A 23847-nucleotide genomic window follows, 5' to 3' on the forward strand; every position below is an offset into this window, starting at 1 on the left:
AATCCATAACTTTGTTGAGATTTAAACAGCCTACAAAACACTGATTTGGCCCAAACTGTAATACGAATATGAGCCGAAAGAAACATTTTATCACAGCAGGCCCATGTGGTATTAATGACATAAATTAAGGGGCTGATTCTGCTAAATTGAACAGTGACTCCATTAGTAACACTTGTCCTTTCCCTACTTCATTGTCAACTGGTTGCTGTGGGAAAAAGGCAGGCTATTTTGGAATGGCACAAATTTAGAAACCATGAGGGTGCACTGTGTGCCTACTGGTCACTTCATTTCTTGAATTTCCCCTTGGGGATCAATAAAGTATCTATCTATCTATCTATCTATCTATCTATTTCTAAGGCTGGAAATTAAGCTATATTGTGATTTTGTTGCCTCAGTATTGCTCAAATGCTCAGAGTCGTTACTGTTTGTTCTTCTTCTTATTATCTAGCAGTGGTAAAAGTAGCCGATTGTTGTTTGTGTCAAATCTAACAGACATATATGAGACACCCCCATATACTTGCCATGCATGTAGAAATTCGAGCACTAATGTTGATCTTTGGTTTCCTCACCATCAATCTTTTCACATGATTGGCCTGTAGTTGACTAGTAGCCTATGCAGCCAGACTTTTCAAGGTTAATTGTAATAGCCTTTTAATTATTAACATATTCTTGTTGTTTGCTTATTTTATTGAAAGACATTTAATGAATAGTCTACTGCAGTAGTTGATTGGAAATGGAGAGTAATTCTTTCAACAAATTCGGTTATTAAGACAATATAGGCATAGTCACACTTTGTGTATATTTTTGCAGTGCCAGGACTTTCCTAATGACATTGCAAGCACACGTGGGTGCATACGTAGATTTGCATTCAGTTGGTCCACCACACCTACTCTCACTGTTTTACAGACATAGCCATATTTCCCCATTAAAAAAGGAGAACTTTACTTCATTGTTTGTCTGTATCAAAGGCGTTGTTCACTTTGTCTGAATGACGCTATTTTCTGCGTCTTGTTTATTCCAACCATGAGCTCTTTGGAGGAAAAACGAGAATGCATGTATCCTCAATTAGGCTACTTACACCTTCATTCCTACTCATCCTGGATTGGTGTAGATGAAACGAGTTGAGCTAGGATGACTCACTTATCTTGGATTTCTTAATTCTGCCTGTAAAATACCCATCAGATCTGGACCACGTCAGTAACACAGAGTAGCCTGTCATACGGAACTGGGCCATTGGCACCAGATCCGTCAATCGGATCCAGACTAATTTTGAACCAATGTGCGTTTGGACGCTGGATCGGGTCCATTCTGATCCATGCCGAATGTTGTGGTAGGTGTGGCCCGATCTGGGGTAGAAAACTCGTCACGGTTTCACTATTGAATTCTAATGCATACTGTAAATCACATTCCCAAACAAAGAAAATGCAAGGGTTCCTGGAAAGAATAAAATCTGTTTTATCACAATTTTTATAACCCACCATATTTACAAAGCTTTTCATGTTACTGAGTATTCTTAGTCACACTTAGGTAAAGTGTTTAACTAAAGTGTTCTTATTCACATATCTCCTGAGACTTTTAGTAGCCTAAGGGAAAGTAAATGATACAAGAAAGGCTCCGTTGCTTGCAGTGTTCACTGTGATTAGCTGATGAGTGACAGGTCTTGTGCTGATCCGTAGGTATGGTTTACTTGTGCTAAAGCAGAGAATGGAAGATAAATACATCAATAAAGAAGACAGGCTACAAACAGAAACCTTGACAGAGTAAGTTTGCAATGATTTAAAAATGCATTTTTGTGATGACATAACATGTCAATAACACAAACTTAACACAATAAAATGTTGCATAATAGTTAAGATTTCAACATTGATTGGGTTTAGGTTGGTGTCTCTCAGCTTTTGTTAGTGTCCTTAATTGTGACTGATTTTTTTCCCAGAGAGAAAGAAAGATAATAGGCTAGACTAAGACAGACAGGAGAACACTTGATAAATTATCTAGAAATGTGCAGGGTCAACCGCATAGCATTTCTTAGGACCTATACCATCTAGCTCACAACTGCTGTCTTTTAGTTGGGAAGATCCCAAACTCTATTATCATGTTCATGAAGAAGGTAATCCATTGTTTTAGGGTTGATATGCCATTCATTTAAAATCAGTTTTAAGGGTCATTCCGAGCCTGTCAACAGATTTTAGAAAAATTTCCCGCCTGACCATCTTGGATTTTCTTCAAACTTTAGGTCAATAATGGTGTTATACCCAGCAACTGTGCAAAATGTTAAGCTTGTATCTACTTTATTGTCTGAGATATGGAAGCTTAAAAAACAGGCTCATGAGTCTGAAAAAATGCTGTTTTTTAAAATGACTAAGCTCCTTCCGTCATTAATCTTGAACAATTCATGTTAATAATACTATGCTAATTGTCTCCAACTTCTGAAATTATTACCCAACAGTTGGATATTTGACTTGCTATGACTTGGAGAAAATATGCAAGACAGAGAGGGAGAAATACACATAAAGAGAGAGAGATGAACTCGAACCTCTGATGCAGGCGTGGATGGGCTAGGGCTTCCCTTTATGTTGCAAGTGAAGAGATAGATGAAATAAAGACATGTGGAGACCGAAAGGCCAACAACCATGCTCTTTGCTATGACCTTGGAGATACAAAAAAGACACACAATCGAAATCAGTTAGACAAATGCATATTTACAGTATTTAATTACAAGACAGGGCAAGCCAAAGCATCTTTTAAGGAATATTTATACTTTTTGCTGCTAATGTGAAAATATTACTTTTGCAGTCCATACTCATGATTAAAAATAAATAATAATGAATAAGCGTAGCAGAGTATGTACCTATTTTAGTGAGTAGTTTTTCATATTTTTTATACGGTTATGGTTATGGGATTTTTATGACACTTTTGTCCAAAGCAACATACAAATACAAAACAATATAATACTTAAATTTAACAGGGAACAATTTAAACATGTTGGTCAGACTACATTAAGGAGAATAGCAATAATAAACAACAATGTCAAATTAATCAGCAGCCTAATGAAAGTAAACAAGTCAAGTCAAGTTTTTTTTATATAGCGCATTTCATACACAGAGGTCATTCAATGTGCTCTACATAAAGAAAAGCAAAAAGTAATAACAAATAAAAACTTCAAAGGGTAATAGTGAAAGAATAGTTTATAGATCATAATAATAAATATTTTACAAATAATGAATAAATAAAAAGACAAAATAAAAGACACAAGGTAGAATAATTTTCAAGGCAGATTCAGAATTTGTAACTCTGTGCAGTTAGCAGAAAGCATCTGAGAACAGTTTGGTCTTAAGTCTAGATTTAAAACTGGCTACAGTTGGGGCCTTTGTCATCCGAAAGTTGGTTCCAGAGCTGCATGGCCGACTGATATATCGGGCCGATATTTGCGTTTTTTACGTGTATCGGCATCGGCTGATAAGCAGCTGCATTCGCAGATAGTTTTTTCCCGCATTATTTACATACAGGCGTCCACAGGCAGCTCTGTGTTGCTGGAGACGCTGCAATTCACGTGCAGACTGCCCCTCCCCCACGAGCAGAGTGCTGAAAGCCTGCTCTTCAAGACAACAGTAAACTTTAAAATTTCAAAGCATCTTTTAACTGTTTGACTTATTGCCGTACGGCAATATTGAAATATTGCCGTACACTTTGAAGGTGGAAGCAAGTTTGTGGGTCCAAATGGAAAACACGAATGATAGATAGGTAGGCTACTTTTTTTAATGCTAATGATCGTTTATAAAACTGCTTGCCATTGTAGCTGCAAATAGCTAAGTTGTAGGCTATCCATATTCATGCAGTAGCTGTTACAAACACTGGTCATATGATTAAGTAGCCTAATGCCAACCGTGGTATTTGTGGGAGTTTTATTCAGCGACCACCTGGCTGAGTGTTGGAGCGTGTGGTGTGTGTGTGTGTGTGTGTCTCCCTCCCTGAATGCCTGTTCTATAAAACATGCTTGCCATTGTATTTAGGGAGTTGCAAATAGCTAAGTTGTAGGCTATCCGTATGCATGCGTTAGCGGTAGCTGTTACGAACACTGGTCAATCATATGATTAAGTAATGCCGACGTTGTTCCGAGATATTTGTGGGAGTTTTATTCAGCGACCACCTGGCTGAGTTTTGGACGCGTGTGGCGTGTGCGTCTCCCTCCCCCTCTCCCTTCGAGCGGGGCGGAGTTGCCATATCACAGTGATATCATAGCTTTAATAATGAGAGACGTGTAGTTGAATATTAATTCGTGTTAACGTTTATCATGTACCAGACATACCGTGTATGCCTTACTTGTTTAGAGCCATTTGCTAACGTTATCATTATCAATCCAGTTCAATGGTGGTTCGTCAGCTACAGTACCAAACAGAAGTTTGTGTGTGCGTCTGGTCTGTCTCACTCAGTGGGACACACGCATCACAGCGATATGAGAGTGCTGCGCTACCTGAAGGAGAGATTTTAAAACTTTGAGGGATACGTTTTTATACCTTTTGACGTTGATGCCGTTTAGAACAGAAACATCTGACACCATGTTATTTCCACATTATTTTTCTCTGCTGATTTATGTTCTGTGGTTGACAAATCTGGCAGCTTTTTTTAGAAAAATATAGACATAGAAAAATTGAAACCATGCAGTCTAAAATGACAAATCAAGCACTTTATTGCAATAGCTACTTTTCAGGCTTATTGTTTTCTTAAATTATTTAAATGTGTTGACAAATGACATTTTGTGATGACTTGAATTATGTCTTATAATATGTCAGCAAGCAATGCATCATCAAGGCTGTGTTGTAAGATGTTGATGAAATCATTTTGCACAGTTAACCATATCCAGTGCACCCATCCATAAGTTCAATAAATGTTCCTTTTTTTAAATTGAGACTTATAACATTTGTTATCATCATTTGTGTAATTATGTGTCATTTGTATGATGTAAATTGGGAGCAAAATAAAAGCAGTATCGGCTCCAAATATCGGCTCAAGAAAGGCTGATGGAAAAAAATCGGTATCGGCACTAAAAAAATCCATATCGGTCGATCCCTAGTTTATAGAGCTGTAATAGAAACGGTAATATTATAAAACTATAAAACTTACTAATATTATTGCAAAACGTCTGCTCCACTATTTGACTCATCAAAGTGTTTCACATGCGATAAAGTCAGTTGTGACGTTAATTATGTACACTGCAAAATTGCATATTGCCTTAGTGTATATTTGTTATGTTTAGGCAGATCAAATATTAGGGGATGTAGCCTTACGTTGATTCGTAAAGGCTGGATTACACACGGTGCCTTGGAAAATGAGTGGAATGTGGGTGCAGTTCCAAGCACCCCAGGCATACATGAACGTAAAACGGTGTGGAGATGTCTCTCTGCTTTTCCTCGTTTGCCATAGCTGTAATAGTTGGGGTGAAGTGCAGCGATCAATATAATTTTCACTTATCTTCTACACAGGACGCATTCGTTGTAATGTTCTATTTGCGACAATTGATTGACTGATTTAATTTCAATAACACAAGTTGATGAGGTGATTGAAGAATCAGATTCCAGATTTCCTCAAGACTAGTTCACGATATATTGCAAAATTATTTGCGTTCTATCACTTTTAAAATTGACTTTACATTTCTGGGCCCAGTTCCCCAAAAGCATCTTAAGCCTAAGAGCGTCGTAAAGTCCCTCTTACGAACGTCTTAAGATTTGCCGACTGTTTCCCGAAACCATCGTAGCTTAAGAGCGTTGTGAAAACACTCGTAGATCTACGAGTGCTCCAGAGTACTCGTTACCGGCTAAGAGCGTCTTAACAGTACTTCTCACTGAGGTCACCAACAGGACATACAGAGGAATTACAACTTAGAATACATAATCCATTTTACGTTCCCATTCTTTATTGTGTTTACCTGTGATGAATCAGATTTTAGCGTGCAAAATAGCCTACATTTAATGGTCATAATAATGTGATGAAAAGTGGACAAAAATGCTATGAAACGTTATGAAACGAGACGTTGCCAGAATAGTTTGACATTATCTTTGCTAAGTGAATATTTTATTAGGCCTATGAGGTAAAAAGCAGAGAAAGCAACATGTGGTGTAGTCTGTAGCTTACTGCATCAAAATCTAAGCCTACACATTTCCTCTCTTTCTTACTCGACTTCTTTCTTATCTTCAAACGTGTTCTTAAGTGACACCGCGAAAAAATATAGCATGGTGCAACAATCTAATCTTAAAATAATTACAATTATTTATGTCTCTGTGTGGTATATAACCTACTTGGGATGCTTACATGCAGATGTCAAAGTGTTTCTATTTTCGTATTGATGTGAATTAATGTGTAGATCCGAAGTTTAAATGGTAGACCTATAGCTGTGACGTGTAGTCACCTGACATCACCGTCAAATCAGAGGATATTTCAGAACTATTAACGTGGACAGCTCCCCTTAAGAGCATCTTAAGAGCAGTGCACGCGCGTTCACGCTACGAGCATGTTCGGGAAACAGTCGGAAAAACCAAACGAACGATCGTAAGATGAATTGTAGAAAACCCTCTTAAGAGCGTGTCTCCGTCGTTATCGGGGAAGTGGGCCCTGTTCTGTAGTGTTCTAATGAACAAGGGCGTCATAGTGGGGGGACAAGTGGGAATAAATTACCCGGGCCCCAAGTGGGGGGAGGGCCCCTAAGGAGTTGAATTTTATTTTCCTTAATAATAAATAATTTCCTTAATTTAAAGATCTTAATAAATGTTATTAACTAATATAGATGCAAATATTTCAGGTAAATGCATCAGTTGATTGATGTATTAAATTGTGTCCAAGCCAACATTGTTTGAGGGCAGGCACCCTCTCCCTTGCACGAAATGGTTCAGTCCGCCTTCCCCTGCTAGGCGCATTTTTGAAGTAGGCCTAACGTTCATTCTGCCGAAGCGGCAATGCAGACGGTCACGGTGTAAAGATGTCTAAGTCTAAGAAAGCTAAATCCGGTTCCCAGAAAAGAAAAGAGAGGCAAGAAAGGGAGAAAAACAGAAATGAGGGAAAACAAGTGTTAACAGCCTTCTTTCCCAAGAAAGGTGAGCCCAATGTGAAAGCAATAGTCTACAAATGAAATGAACTCCTGAAGGTTACAAAACACTTCAATACCACCGCGAATCCGCGATTATCAGTGCTAAAACAGCATTAACACAAAATTAGAAATAACATGATGCCTGATTTATTGCCTACCACAACATTTCAATAGCATACTAATTCGAAAATTATTGTGAGCTAATAGCATAACTTAGTAGGCTCAATGTTATATAGGTTCATGAGGAAAGGCTGTCAAATTAGTAGCAAAGCTAACTTGTGAAACGCATCACACTCAGTTTCAGAAACTGTCACAGAGGGTGATGCAGCAGCAGCAGACCTCTCACCATCTGATGTGGACTTGAGACAAGGTGAGCCTATGGTTTAAAATGAAATCACACGAAAGGCTATACTGCAATGTATATTTAGCAACACTGTCATGCTCTGTCTTTCACTGTAGTCTAGTGTAATTAGAATAGACCATTTTTTTGCCACAACCATCAGAAAAATAAAATGTTCTTATGTTTGTATGAAGCTATGGAAGCCCGTTTGCGCCACATAAAAAAAAAATCTGATCTATTATATCTCATTATTGTGAGATACTATGTCATTATTGTGAGATAGTATCTCGTTATTGTGAGATACTATCTCACAATAACGAGATAGTATCTCACAATAATGAGATACTATCTCACAATAACAAGATACTATCTCACAATAACAAGATACTATCTCAGAATAATGAGATACTATGTCAGAATAATGAGATACTATGTCAGAATAATGAGATACTATCTCACAATAATGAGATACTATGTCAGAATAATGAGATAGTATCTCACAATAATGAGATATCATAGATCAGATTGTTTTTTTTTTAAATATATATATATATATTTTTTTAAATCTGATCTATGATATCTCATTATTGTGAGAAACTATCTCATTATTCTGACATAGTATCTCGTTAATTGTGAGATAGTATCTCATTATTCTGAGATAGTATCTCGTTATTGTGAGATAGTATCTCATTATTGTGAGATACTATCTCGTTATTGTGACACACAATAATGACATAGTATCTCACAATAATGAGATATAATAGATCAGATTTTTTTTTTTATGTGGCGCAAACGGGCTTCCATATGAAGCAAATGAAAAATGAAATTTGAGGAAATTTTACACAGAATATTTAAATATTAAAGCATGTTCAGTCACATCCATAAGGCTACATAAGCTGAAACTGGTTAAAAACTACCTGAGATCAACAATGAGTCAGGATAGATTGAACAGCCTTGCCCTTCTCTCCATTGAAAGTCAGTTGGCAAGAAAACTGGACTTTAAAGGGACACCAGGCAAGCCTGATGCTTTTTCTCTACAAAACTCCCCCTCGCTCGGTCTGAAGCTCTTTTCCTTTTCTTTGCATCTTCAGTCAAGGGTTTTCGCTGCTTCTTCGCCGGCTCTGCAATTATACACACGTTTGCAACAATCGCTAGCGCTTCGTTAGCCTGCCTCTGTGCTGTAAACTGATCCTGCTTCGGTCGGCGGGTAGGATACACCGAACTTGCAAGTGGGATATTCTTCCTACAGGCAGAAGGGGCGGGCGAGAGAGCCTTCATTCGCCCCGTAATGAGTCATTTAACCATATACCGACTTACGAAGATGATTAATTAACACGAAAACGTTGCCTGGTGTCCCTTTAAGGACCTCATCAAGGATTTTGCCACCAAAAAGACCCGTCAGTGGGCACTAACTGGAGTGTAAATTTCAGTGTTTAGCACTTTGTGGAAGTCTGTTTTTTTAATGAATTTTTTTTTTCTTTCATTGAAATGAAGCATTTTGTTAATGTGGCATTTTTCTTTAATATGCTCCTTGATAGATAGCTGTTCTCTTCAGCCAAAAGTGTTCAATTTGTATAGATAGCTGTTCTCTCAGTCAAAAGTGTTCAATTTGTATAGATAGCTGTTCTCTCAGCCAAAAGTGTTTTCATTCATTTCATGTTCTAGCTTTTAAACATTCTTCAAATAAAACAGAAATTGGGAAGTCTTGGGTAATAAGATTATTTTCTGTTATACAGTACATATAAGAGTTGTTAGATTAATTCAATGTGTGATTAGATAGTAGTTAGTTGTGAACCTCATGCTTCATGCTTACAGCCGGTGGTTGGTTGGTTGGGGGGGCATGGCCACCACTTGTGCATAGGGCCCAGAATTTGCTGCTACGCCCCTGCTAATGAATAATTGCGAGTGCAATGGACAGTGCAAGATTTCTTTTAAACTACTGGTAATTATAACACAAAAACTTTTATTTAGCTGCAACAATCATACATATTCCCCAAGATCCTGAAATGCATCCACCTTTAAGTTGACTGCATCTGCTGGGTTAAAATTCAAAATCAGAGTAGTTCTGGTTTAACCCGAGTTTAATTTGGAATTAGCTAATCCTGTGTGAGCCGTTACACAGCAATCATGTTCAACTTAGTGCTCAGCTGTGTGTTAAACTCTAAAACCTCGGTTTTAAGGATCGCCATGCTAACTGACAGAGCCCAATGTGAATGTGCTCAGCGTCAACTGAATCTAAACAAATCAGGTAAACTTTATTTGACTTTCCCATGTGCGTGACATTCCGGCACAGTAGGTGGTGGTATGCACTGATTCCCATTAGGTGTTTAAGAATTTGAACCTGCTTTCCATGTGACTGAACTGAACTGGCGTCCAAGAGGCAGATTTTGTACACTAAAATTCCAAGAATTCAAATGACCGTGTTAACCATTATTGAATCTAATAGAGTTAATCCTACTACATTTGGACTAACCTGACTCTCGCCAGATGAATTTCGTAGTGGAGCTAGGCGGAACGAAATTCATCTGGCGAGAGTCAGGTTACATTTGGACACCAATTTAGTAGAGACATTTCTTGGGATATAACTTTTGCCTAACTATTATTTGAATAATATTCATAAGGCTAAACTAGCCAAATAGTGCTAGTTAAGAAGTTTGGACCAGAGGTGGACATCTCAGAAAGTAAGATTGCTTCTGCCCTTAACAAAGATGATATTGCAACAAATTGGCCATTAGTTAATCTTACTTTATGAGTGTTAATTTCAACAATACAACTGAGTATTTATAATCCTCACGGCATAGTGATAAAGCAACACTACTGTAGACTTTATAATAGCTTAATGTTTCATATTAACTCTATCCAACACACAATGCATTTCCCAGAATGCCACAGCCCCAGTCCAAATATTCTTAAAGAGATGACATATTACTCCTTATTGAAATTGTATTTTAAAATGCAATATGATTTTTTTTTTTTTTGGGGCTTTTTTATGCCTTTAATTAGATAGGATAGTGGAGATTGACAGGAAGTGAGTGGGAGAGAGATTCGGGGTGGGATCCGGAAAGGACCACGGGGCGGGAATCGAACCCGGGTCGCCAGTGTACAGTGCAGGTGCCCCAGCCAGTCGCGCCACTGCTGGGGCCTGCAATATGAAATTTAACAGTATCAGAAGGTTTACCTACTGTAGCTGATATTTTATTGTCTATTTTAAACTGATTACACACAAACACCATCAAGTAGATGACTATCCACACAATATTCCCATGGGTAGAATTTTATAACTTTTCTGTTATGGTCAGAGAGTATAATTTCTCTGACAGTGTTGACTTTTCATGTTAAACTCGAAACTTGAAAGTTTCACTGCAAATCTGATGGATTATTCTTTTACGTACAGGAGGATTTCTGATTGCCCGGTAATGAGACATCCTTCTAAAATGAATTAGGTACAGCCAGAGCCATAGAAAAACAGAGTTGCGACACTCCCATAGACTTCCATAGGAAACAATGGCGGCGCTTTTTCTAGGCTACTTCCGCGTTATGCTGAGCTCATAAGTTCCTAACTTTGACATTCACGGCTTTAGCCCCATTCACTTTCATTGCTTTCTGCCTGATATTGTCAGTGGTAAGTAGACGAAGGTACAACGTTTTTTCAATTGGCATATGCATTTCCTATACCAACTGCACTAGTAGATACTGGTATTGTTCTTTGAGGATTTTGTGCTGCTTGTTTAACTGATATTTATAGCTTAAATGTTGACCGAAATTTCGAAGCTAAAAGTTAGCCTGCAAACCTTGATGTGGAGAGAGGTTAGCTTAAAGATAATGTTCCTACGTCAATAATGAATTTCAGACAAAACACATTTGGTTAGCCTATTGTAGTAGGGCAACTTTAGATGATAGGTTGGTTGTCAACAGGTTTTTATTATGTTTATAATGCTATATTTATCAAACCTGATTGATTGTGTTAGCTTACGTTAGCTAGTCAGCTCATTGACATAATAGTGTTAACGATAGACATGCTATGAGGGGGAACACGACAAATTACAGTTCATTCAGCATGGTAACTCTATATTTAGATGTGCTGGTTATCAATGGGTTTGTGATTAACGCTCTTCTGGTGAAAAATGGAGCAAATTAATGTGATTATTGTCTTTAAACCTGATATAGATTAGCTTGCTAGATGGCGAGTTTTATGGCGTTATGAACTGAACCGTGGCCTGAACATGACATGAAGCTAGTGTCCACGACTCGTGAAAGATTCAGTTATGAATTTCAGGGGAAGCAGTAGGAGCAAAACCTAGACTATTATAAGTTATTGTTGTTGTTACTGGTGCGTGGCTCTTGTGTCCCTTGCCAGCCCAGTCCTGTGCCACTATCACTGTTCCAAACGGGTGTGGCACAAGCGTGGTTGTGGGACAGTGGCGTCTTTATAGTAGCCTACAGTAGGAGTTTTTGCTCCAACTGATAATCGGTTTCAGGTTAGTTCCTTTAGTTTTCAGTAATTTTACATTTCGTGTTGGTGTTCTTGGTGTAATAATTTTGATTGCTTTGTCTGTCAAGTAATTTGTCAAATACATAGCGAAGTTTGCATGGAAGTGACTGACGTGACACGAGGGCATTGCCTTTCATTAGGTCAGTGATCTTTGTAAGTAGGACAAATGTATTTTTTTGGATAACTGAAAAGTGTAGTCAGGTTAATAGGGCATAGATCACTCTGAAAGTAATTCCCAACATTCTTCATGTTGTTATTGTTATAGTTGTTGTGTGGACTTGTGGCACCCCCAACCAGCCTTGCAAATAGTTGGCTGTGTATGGGTAGCCTATGTAAAACTCTTGCTGGCCTCTTGCTTAGGTTTCTGCTACTTACTTAATGTGTTGTCCCAAGTATACACTGTGCCTGTTCTGCTTATCCAGGACCAAGGATGCAGAGTAAAAGAAGGGTGTGCGATATATGACTGGAATGGACAGATAAGATAATTTTTTATGTTTGAGGTCCACACAATGGGGCCCTTACACAAAGGGAGTTGTGTTGATCCAGCATCTTCCACACCTCCCATAACACTCCTGACTCCAGACAAATGTGTTGCATCCTCCTTACCAGATAGATAGATAGATAGATACTTTATTGATCCCCAAGGGGAAATTCAAGAATGTCACCATGTCCCTCTTAGAGGTGTACAGAGTATATGGAGAGCTATCCATCCCTTCCACATTGTGTCTTTTGTGTAGTTCACACACAATTGTTGTTTAAACTTTGGATACTGAAATCTTTTTATTTTTTGGAAACCTAAATTAGTGTCAGACCTCCTTTTTATGTTGCAGTGTCACCATACCTTCCTCACAGTCTTTTTTGCATTTGTTCTTGTTCTTGTTTTAAACACATATTGAAAAATTCTATTGAAAACCTAACATCAGTCATCCTTTTCATGCTGTAGTCTCACCAGGCGGCTGAAATATAAGTTATAAGTATTTTATTGAAATAGTTGATTGCTTATTGCTTAGTGTGTTATTGAAACAGTGGGTGTCTTGCAGTATTGATCAAACTTTTCACATTTAAGTTGTTATTGATTCTTATTTAGCCTATGTGTTTTTGACATGTTTATGGCTAGTCTTAAAATGTTACTACCAAGGCCACCTTTATGCTATTTCTCTAAAAGAACTGAACAGATTTAATGCATTGATGAAACTTTTAAAATGTAAGCTGTTAGGCTACTGAATGCTATTTATATATTTGATAGACGTTTATTGCTAGTCTTACAATGATCAAAGCTGTAGATTGGGGGGGGGGTCTGGGCACCTTTATCTTCATCTCACCAAACGAACTGAGAAGGACACTGGATCTAATGTCCACACACAAAGGGATACAAAAGGCATAGCCTACATTTTGACAATGTAAGTAAAGTATATGTAGCGTGATACAGACAAATGTAGGAATCCAATAACAGCTTATGTCCAGCAAGGAAACAAACGTCCAATGTTAGAACTACCAAAGAACATATTTTAGATCGATGTTGCAGACCAATTATACTCGCAATATGTAATTGACACTATAATGTAAGCATGCTAACACGTAATAACACTCGTTTTTGTTTTGTTGTAATGTTTCCCGTCCAATAACGCACTTGCTGCTGTCTATCCCATTGAAATAACACTACACGCAAAGAGCTGTTTGGAACTGTTGAAGCGTACGTGAACCACGTGACCGCGTGGCGATGACTTCAAAGAGTGTCGCAACTCTCTTTTTCTATGGCTCTGGGTACAGCTATTTCAATATTGCTCCATCTATTTTATATAGTCAAAAAATGCTTAAATTGTAAGGCTTTGTGTGCTTTTATATTTGTAAACCTGCTCACAGTGATATGTTGACTACATGACATTTTTTCCATTAAAAGGAATATCAACCTCTAACTCTGGTAATGTGGAGACATCATTACTTCTTGAACTGGACTCTTATCCTACATAACCATGTTTAACGTTTACAGTGTCCACAGTATAGGCCTAATAATACCCTTTTAATAGGCATATCCAGATATTTTATTGTTCAAGATGTCATCACTGATTATAACATTTGGAAAATGTGTTTGAAAACCCAAACTAACAATAATACAGCCTAATGAAGGCAGGTAACTAAATGTTGCAATGCATGCTGGGAAGCAATTAAGGTTGCAAAGTTCATTTTAACTTTACTCAATAATGTAAACAACTAAAGTTAATGAAAACTTTCACCTTAACTTTACATGCACGCACATAAGGGTTATGTTAAACTTCACCCTAACATTAAGTGTCCATTTAATTATAACATATAAAGTTTATGTAGAAATGTACATTCACTTAATGTAATCAATTGTGATTTACCCAACATGATAGAAGCACATACCATTAAACTTTACCCTTTACATTATAATAAAAGTAATATAAATACATGCAAAATTGTCATCTAATTAAATTACATAAAGTCTTTGGCTTTATTGTTTAAAGTTTTTGGCTTGATTATTTGAGTGTATATATGTAAAATATACAAATATTCTATTTTTGGTGTTCATAAACATTTTGGAAACTAAAATGTACATACAGAGAGAGATGAACTCGAACCTCCGAAGCCTTGGGCAGCAGGTGTGGATGGGCTAGGGCTTCCCTTTATGTTGCAAGTGAAGACATGGATCAAATAAAGACATGTGGAGACCGAAAGGCCAACAACCATGCCCTTTGCTATGACCTTGGAGATACAAAAAAGACACACACAATCGAAATCAGTTAGATAAATGCATATTTACAGTATTTAATTACAAGACAGGGCAAGCCAAAGCATCATTTAAGGATTATTTATACTTTTTGCTGCTAATGTGAAAATATTACTTTTGCAGTCCATACTCATGATTAAAAATAAATAATAATGAATAAGCGTAGCAGAGTATTTGTACCTATTTTAGTGGTTTTTCATATTTTTTATGCGGTTATGGTTATGGGATTTGGCAGACGCTTTTGTCCAAAGCAACATACAAATACAAAACAATATAATACTTAAATTTAACAGGGAACAATTTAAACATGTTGGTCAGACTACATTAAGGAGAATAGCAATAATAAACAACAATGTCAATTCAGTCAATAGCCTAATGAAAATAAACAATGAAAATGAAGGAAAATACCAATAATAAACAATAATGTCCATTCAATCAAATATAATAACAAATATAGCTGCAAGCAGCAATGTGGGGGCCAAGCAGTAGGCCGGAGTAACCACGGCAACTCAATGCTGTTAGCTCAATGCTGCAATCAGACATATGGCCATAAGCTGTCAGAGCAAGTTTCATGTCTAGCACGTCAAAAAATACAAGCCAACTTGCATTTTTGCTATTTGCAGCGATCCTAGAGGTCAAAGGTCACCAAATTTCTTGGACGTCCTCCCGATGGAGTCACGACACCTTATGCTACAGTGGGCATCGCTTTCAAATGGCCACTTCAGTCGCGCATTACGAGGCGTGAAGCTGCGTGAAGCTTTAGTACCACTTTCAGCCACTGTGCGTCGCTCTGCCACTGTACATCGCTCTGTCAGTAGCCTGACTGCCGCCCCTTCTGAAAAAGCAGGAGGCTACCAAACATAATTGTTACCGAGAGGAATCCCAGCCTACGAATTCAATAACAAAATAAATCATGCATAATTAAACATTACCTCGATTAAGGCTACTTGGGTATGGCTTAAGGCTTGACTACACGGTGGTAGCGAAAATCGAAATCTGCTATGTTATTGTCAGTGTTGGGGGCAATGCAACTACGCAAATCAAAACAGTGTCTTAATTTACCCTACTTCTTGACTGCAATGTAGTCAGTTGACTGCTTGACATGTCATTTTTATTTTTCTGTTTCTGTACAATAAACAAATACATCTGCTTTATGCCGCAGAATTACATTCATATTTGGCTGACTGCAGACGCGCCACTTCCCTCCCGATATTCCAAGATTAAGATAGTAGCCTATACAAAAAGCATAGGCTACTATCATAAAAATTCGTTAAAACGAATAGCTATTTGCAATTTGACAAAACACTGGTCCTCATTTTGCGAATGCGAGGAAGATATGAGCCTGTTGCATTTAGTTAGATGTCCGAGTCACGCATGTTTGAAAACCACTGGCCCGTAGGCTAGCCTAATCACAATAATTTAACACACGACAGTTGGATAGCCTACTTCAACATGTCCCCATGCCTACATTTTTGTGAGTAGCATAGAGATCGTTAAAAACAATAAAGTAGCCTATGTCTCTCCGTTTGGGACATCGAAAACGTATAGCCTATTTTTAATAGGGTAGACTACCGTCGGAGATGCTGACTGGCAAAGGCCTCGGGATAACACGTTATCTCCACTATCATCAGTAATGCCCCTTGATCAAAGTGGGGAATTAAATAAAAGTTTGAGAACCACTGGGTTAACAAGTTACCTGCAGTCCAGAGCAATATTCTGATGATCGGCGATGATATCGGCAAATATTTGTTTTCCAAAGTAAGAATTTCACTTGACCATGCACCTTCGACAATGAATAGCTCATTACACTTGTTACTGTTAAACGTAGGCCTAACTGGTATCATTATAAACATTATTCTGTGTCCTAAAACTGGCATATTTTATGGCATTGTGTCATGTAAATTCGTTGCAAAATCTAGAGAAATGTGTGAGGTGGTCTGGTCAGCGGGGGACAATTGAGACACACATTGGATTGTGTTATTACTTGAACATTCCACACATATCCACAGCTGTGGTAGGCCTATCAGGGGCAGGATGATTACTGTTAGCGCAGGCTTTATATAAAAGTCTTCAACAGAAGGCCTCGAATGCAGGCTTGCCCTGTGGTTTGCGCAGCCTACAGTAAATAACAGACCCGCCACAATGTGCGGTATGATGCTTTTTTACGAGCAAGATGTTTTTGGTGCCCTACGCACACTGCATGTTCTTAAATAACAATGATCATCAGTAATATTCGACCATTCATTTGTGTAAATGGGCAAGCGTGACCACCTTGATTGGCTGATGATTGTAACGCGGGCATGATTCCAAACACCTCCCTTACGATAATGAGTGACAGGTGACAGGTCTCAGAATGCGTGCGCTACACAAGGACGGAAGATGATGAATAACTGGGGCCGTAGGCTATTCACAAAGGCTTTTATCTTACCACTAGGAGTAGGCTACTCCTAAATCGCACTAAAAGATTTTAGCTTGGAGTTTTCTCTTAAAAGTTATTCACAAAGCCTTTCAGACAACTCCTAAACTAGGAGTGAGTCTTCGTTGCTATAGATGACGTCATTACTCATGCACGAGCTTGACTGAAGTGACCACCTTGATTGGCTGACGATTGTAACGCGGGAATGATTCCAAACACCTGTCTTCCGATGATGAGTGACAGGTGACAGGTCGGAGAATGCGTGCGCTACACAAGTAGTGAGAAGGAAGATGATTAATAACTGAATAAAAAGGCCTAGCCTAAATGAATAATGAGTAAGGCAAAACAAATAGCCTAGTAGCCTAATGAAACATACGGATTGATTAAATTATTCTGTTACTATGCCTACGTTTGCAAAAGAGAACATTTTAATTTGATGCACAATAATGTTACATTTAATTTACATTTTGACAATGATTAGCCTAGTTTTGGTTGTTGTTGGTGGCGTTATTGCATGTTAGTTATCCTACAATGCAAAATTGCTTCCTCACTATTGAAAGCTGCATAGGATTTCAAAACACGGCAAAATGCCGCAGGTTTGTGAATAGGTGTGAGTTCTTTTAAGCTGTCAGAGGTGGGAAGGTGTGATTTGTTGGGGGCAGGGCCGAATTAACTGGTCACAAATGTCTGATGGCCCCCCAGCCAACGTGAATCGGGTGGTCAGTTAATAGGCTGAAGATTTTTCCTGCCATCTAAGGCAGCGTCCCCAAACACCGGGCCGCGGCCGGTACATTCCTAACCGGGCCGTAGCCTACGACATGAGTTTAAAAAAAATGCATGCAAACTAAACTCAATTTAATTCGCAATAATGTCACGTTTTTACATGGCATAGGCCTATATGCAGTTGTTTGATTGCACACATGTTTGCATTTTGCCAGGTCTATTTTCTTACGTCTGTCCCGCCTTCAACACTTTACATATTGCCTTCAGCGCTGCGCAGCCTCAGGTCAGCTCACTTCACTTGATCAGTTCTTGGCAAACGGTAGTGTAACACGAAGTTAGCTAAACTGCTAGAATGAGCATCAAAAAACAAGCATCTTTAGCAGACACTGGCCAGGGTGTTTAAGTTGCGAGAGCCGCTGCAGAGATTTCTTACAGAAAAAAAGTCACCGTTAGCTGCACATTTTAGTGATGAGGACTGGGTGTCAAAACTCGCTTACCTATGTGGCATATTTGGGTTGCTTAATGACCTCAACCTGTCACTCCAGGGGAGAATGACGACTGTATTTAAACTGGCAGATAAAGTCGCTGCATTTAAAGCCAAGCTTGATTTGTGGGGACGAATGGGGACGGGGTGTATTTGATATGTTCCAAACAGTAGTGGGGGTTTTGGGAGAGACTGAGGTAGGGCCCTTTCTCTTGCAGCTGGTGCGCGATTACCTTGTTGCGCTTTCAAATGAGTTTGAGCGTTAGGCTACTTCCCATCCTCCAAAGATCCACGGCAAACCAATGAGTGGGTCCGCAACCCATTTGTCAATATCCCGAATAGTCCTAACATGTCAGCGCAGGAGGAAGAGCAGTTGATCGAAATTGCAAATGACGGTGGTCTTAAGAGTGTGTATGAGGAAACCTCTCTGGCGGGTTTTTGGATCAAAACCAAAGCAGAATATCCCGAGATAGCCGTAAAAGCGCTGAAAACGTTGCTACCATTTCCCACCACGTATCTATGCGAGGCCGGGTTTTCTGCAATGACTGCAACTAAAACCAAATTGCGCAATCGACTGGACATTTCAAACACACTGAGGATGTCACTGTCTTGTTGCAGGGAACAAGCACAGGGCTCCCACTGATTATATTCATAATGCATGTTTAGTTCCCATGTTTTGTTCCCATATTTTGTTAAGCATGTTCACACTTGATAGATGTAGCTTCAAGTTGTTCAATTTTCATAGTTCATATTGTTACATTTTCACTTCTTCAAGTTCACGTTTTTCACGTTTTTAAGAGTTCGTTACCTTCACTGTTCATACATAACTGGAGCTAGTTCTTTTCAAGTAATGCATGCACAACACATATGGAACATGGAACCCCCGAACCCCCAATATCCCCCCCCCCCCCCCCCCCCACGGTCCGTGAAAAAAAAAATGGGAATCAAACCGGTCGTCGAATCAAAGTTGTCAACATTTTGAATATTAGTGTCGGGTGAATTGAAATGTTCTCAAAGTAGCCTTATGGCTGAAAGCTGCTTGGGATCCCCCCGTCAAGCAATATAACCATACAAACGCGCTTCCTGTTTCAAAAAACTGAACTGAAGAGCTGTGAACGGCACGGCACGGTATGCCCAATGAAAATAAATTAACGCAACGCAATGCAACACAACACAGACACCGCTTCTCTCGCGTCAGTCACTCATGAACAAAACACAGAACCCGCTTCTCTCACGGCAGTCACTGCAGTAGCCTAGAATAAATGCATGGGGAAAAACACTTCCCCATGACAAAGACATCGTAAAACACTGAAAGTTAATATTTTGTCACTAGCAACATATCGGAACTCCCCGTCGGTCCCGTATTTCCACCGTCTTGCGTGTATGTGTCACTTATATCCATTTCTATACAAACCAAGACAGCGGACTCCTAAAGAGACGCAACCACCCACACCATAGGTGTATCTAAATTAGCTATGTACCAAAAATGACATTTTACCGTGACTCAAAGAGCTGTAAACAGTGTTGTAAGGCTGCGTGTACACAACCGCTTGGAGCTCCAGTGGAATTTTAATTTCACGACAAGAATTCTCGGTCTAACCGTCCATGTGCCGTTAAGAACCAAACCAGATTTTGTTCAAATCTACACACCTATGGCTACTGAAAAATGTAAGGTTAATTTAGCAAATGTTATTTTGAAGTGTTAAAAAACATCGTTGTTTTAGAATTTCTGAACAAAAGTGGTGATAATTGGGGGTGTTAAGATACATCTGTCCTTTGTCAATGTGTTATGTTCCAAGTAGCCTATGCGTAATTCTGCTGTCTAAAGTTGTATGTTTATGACATTCAAGCAAGGAAAACGATGATTTGAAGACATCTGTTTCGTTGGAATGGCAAGGGGTAGCAACAGGGCAACACAGAGACAGGCCCGATGGCAGGGTTGTTATGAGAGTATTAAAATCTGGGATAGCCTATTCTACGGCAAGACAGCGGGGGAAAGTTAAAATACGTGATAAACACGGAAAAAGTTGGCATGCATTGTTTCGGTCCCCATGCACAGGGATTATTTGTCATATTATTAATCACATATGATTATTTGTGAAATTGTGCAAACAGGCGCAACATATTTGAAAAGGAAGGACTGGTAGCATGCAAGCTCACGAAAGATTGATTTAAGAACGTTATCACAGTGTGTGGCTGTGGCGCAAAGCAGCGCGGGCGGAAGACGGCAAGGGGAGGGTCATGTCTTTTTTAACAATTCTGTCGGAGGGTCATTGAACAATTTCTAGCAGGCAAGGGAGGGTCATGCAACTTTTGACTGAAGCACTCAAAATTCATCCGGTGGCCCCTTCAATAAATAACGAACAGTCCCTAGATTGCTGCTGGGCTAGGCTATATGTCTTGGTTCATGTCCGTTCACAACTCATTGCCGTCAAACGCGTAGCCTATCTCGCGGTTGCATCCATTACAAACAAACATGCAATGTGAACGTCTGGGATTGGGAAGAGCACTAAATGCTCTACTGAATAATCACGAAGTCAAACCTTTAAATGAAAAACACTCTTTAATAATCAAAAAAATAAACCGCTAATGAAGTAAACTTGTGACCTTAAAAAATCGTTTATGCCTGTAACTCCGTGATAACAGGACGTAACAGGAAGGCATTTGGCTGAGCAACGGAGGTTAATATGCTCTATATTTTGTCCAAATGATGTCTGTCTATCATCGTTGCACTCGGAGAAAACCAGAATGTTTAATTTGTCCTGCGTTTCTTCTACGGCTGCAAACGGGATTCACTCGCAGTTAACCAAATATTTCTTTATTAGGGCAGGGCAGGCATATTTCTGGCTATTAAATTATTTCTAAACCAGTCTGCTAAAGTCTGTAGTGAAGTCTGTGTAGGGTTTTCCAGGCTCCATTTCTTTTTACGAGACACCCTACTCACTTGAGCCATCTACCGGTTGTTTGGGTTGTTGCAGCGTCTCACTGGGAAAATACAAATTAAAGTCGCGTGATACCGCGTGATCCCACGCGCGGACCGCGAGTGAAGCTGGCCAAGTCGAAGCACTGCCCACTGTAAGTTTGATAGATGCTACGGAGGCTGAGATATGAGCTCACTTCCTGTTTGGCGGCTTCGCCACCAATTTCGATGGGTTGCTACGGGCAAATGCTTCCGTCAATTGTTACAGAAATCAATGCACTGACAAGGCATGGTCTGAAGATGGTCTGTGCCAATTTTGGTGAGGATCAGATGAAATTTGTGACCTTGGGAAATTTTTTAGTGTTTTTGATTAAATCCAATATGGAGGCCGAATCAATTATGTTGATGTCATAAGTTGCCATCTGTCAACATAAAGATGTTCCAGAGTATTACCAGACACCATTAGTACATTGTAATTCTAAGCACAACAGCAGCTACAGGCCAAAAAGCATGTTTCTGAATTACAGTGCATTGAAAAACAGTGCCCCCTAGAGGTCAAAGGTCACCAACTTTCTTGAGTGTCCTCTTGACGGCTTCGCCGCAAATTTCGATTGGCTGTTACGGGAGAACGGTAATAGTTCCGAAGACGAAAAGCACGAGCTGAATGAGGCTTGGTCTGAAGATGATCTGTGTCAAATTTGGTGGGAATCAGATAAAATATGTGACCCCTGATACATTTTAAGTGTTTTTGATGAAATCCAAAATGGCGGAAAATACATTATGACAGAAAATGACGTCATAGGGTGCGTTGAACTCGACCTGGTCCAAGGATTCCAATGGTACCTCATTTTTCAAAATCGGGCCAACGGGTCAGAAGTTACGTGCGTGAATGCATGTCCAACTTTGGCCTGTTGGTGGCGCTACAGCACTCGAGGTGCCGCCATGACACTTGGTGAAATTAATCATGGGACTGTCATCAATCAGTGTGCCAAATTTCACAACTTTTCACCAGACGGTTCTATGGGCTGCCATTGACTTCAATGGCGAAATAATAATAATAAGAAAACTGGTTGCCTCGCAGCTTCGCATGGTAAGACTACATTATAGCATGGTAAGACTACATTAACCCTTAGAACCCTAAGCTGTTTTTAAGGCATTTTCACTACCTTTATTCATAAGGATTTATTCTGGTCATTGTAAGTGCCACACACATATATTATATATTGTTTTTTTCAGGAGAGTTTAGGCTATTCAGATCTGCCATCATTTCATGTATTAATACTAGCATTGATTTTATATTGATTTTTAAAGAATTAAAATATAAAAAGTGTATTATAAAAATTCTTATATTTCGACATGTATCTCACCACTGCAAGCTCACAGCTCTACATGCATTTCATGTGTGTGTAGGGAAGACTGTCCTGAATCGGGCAATATAATTGCCATGTTGGAGGGATACTCTGGGGCTGAGCAATTTACAGAAATATTTGCTGTGTGATTTACGGAAATAAATGCCATTTTTTATTTAGTGATGAAAAATGACCTTTCTGCGCTCCATATCTGTGACACGAACTGATCTGACCTGACTTGACCCGAAGTTGCGTGTTAGCCTGCGTGCCTGTGTGTATGCAGTCATAATAATTCTCAACTCTTTACTGCATTGCCATGAACAAAGTAAAGGCAAAAAAGGTGTTTATTTGTTGAACAAATTGGGATGCAATGTGAGCCTTGAATTGGATGCCATGCAGGAATTTGCTAGGATCTCAAAACTGGAATATGAACATGCTTTGCCATAGAGAAACACATGATAGCATTGGATTATAAACATGCTTTGCCACAAGAACAGACACAAACGTGGGGTAAGTCCAGCTATATGAAGTTATTATTTTGCTGTCACTTCGTCTGTTTTATAACCCAGAAGGATGTACTTGGTATCAAATGATAGCTCTGAGTCTCCTCTTTCATCTGACATGCGTGGCATATCTATGCGATCACGGGTCCGCGAGTAATTCAAACGAGAGTAATGAGTGTGCAGCGTTGGTTTGTGTACATGACGTTATTATTTTGCAGTCACTTCGTCTGGTTTTATAAGCCAGAAGGATCGATAAACATGGTACCAATGGATAGCCCTGTGCCCCCTCTTTCATCTGATATGCTTGCCATATCGATGCGATCACGGGTTCGCGAGTAATTCAAACTAGAGTAATGTGTGTGCAGGTGAATGCAGAGAAGTATAGACTGTAAATATGATGCAATTTGATTTAATTTCATGATTTCTTTTAATTTTCATACTTGATCGTGCAGACAAGTGTGTAGTCTCGTTGGAAAGCCCCACTTCTGCTCTATCGTGCAATAAAGGTTTCATCTCGCTGCGATGAACCGTTCTGGAGCAATGTAACAGAGAAGAAAGGGTGTGTTTTTTGACGCACTTTGCGTCAATCGGGTTCTAAGGGTTAAAGAGAATATCAATAATAAACAACAATGTCAAACTAGACTGCATTTCCGGCGGGAACTGCAAAAGTGTGCTTGCCCTGGTCCGGACACCAATGTGAGCAGACAGTGGCATACAGTATGCTGAACCTGGCTTGATCCAAGCATTCTAAGAGTGCCTGTCAGTGTTGGAGCAGTGGCAATACCTCAAAAGC

The 23847-nt window shown here is 39.2% G+C and overlaps 1 long non-coding RNA gene across 1 annotated transcript in view; it reads right to left on the reverse strand.

The window, feature by feature from the left end:
- Positions 1–1479: 1479 nt before the first annotated feature.
- LOC143136778 (uncharacterized) overlaps positions 1480–23847 on the reverse strand; it is a 33053-nt gene continuing 10685 nt past the window's right edge. The window contains exons 2-4 of the long non-coding RNA XR_012989452.1: positions 14491–14634; positions 2534–2647; positions 1480–1692 (exon numbers count right to left, since the gene is read on the reverse strand). This is a non-coding gene — a long non-coding RNA (uncharacterized LOC143136778). The remainder of the gene's footprint in view (positions 1693–2533; positions 2648–14490; positions 14635–23847) is intronic.

Source organism: Alosa pseudoharengus, unplaced genomic scaffold (assembly GCF_046254945.1).
Source record: "Alosa pseudoharengus isolate Yale_2024_CS ecotype anadromous, Long Island Sound unplaced genomic scaffold, YU_APseudo_1.1 YU_APseudo_1.1_scf_20, whole genome shotgun sequence".
In the NCBI taxonomy this organism is placed as follows: Eukaryota; Metazoa; Chordata; class Actinopteri; order Clupeiformes; family Clupeidae; genus Alosa; species Alosa pseudoharengus.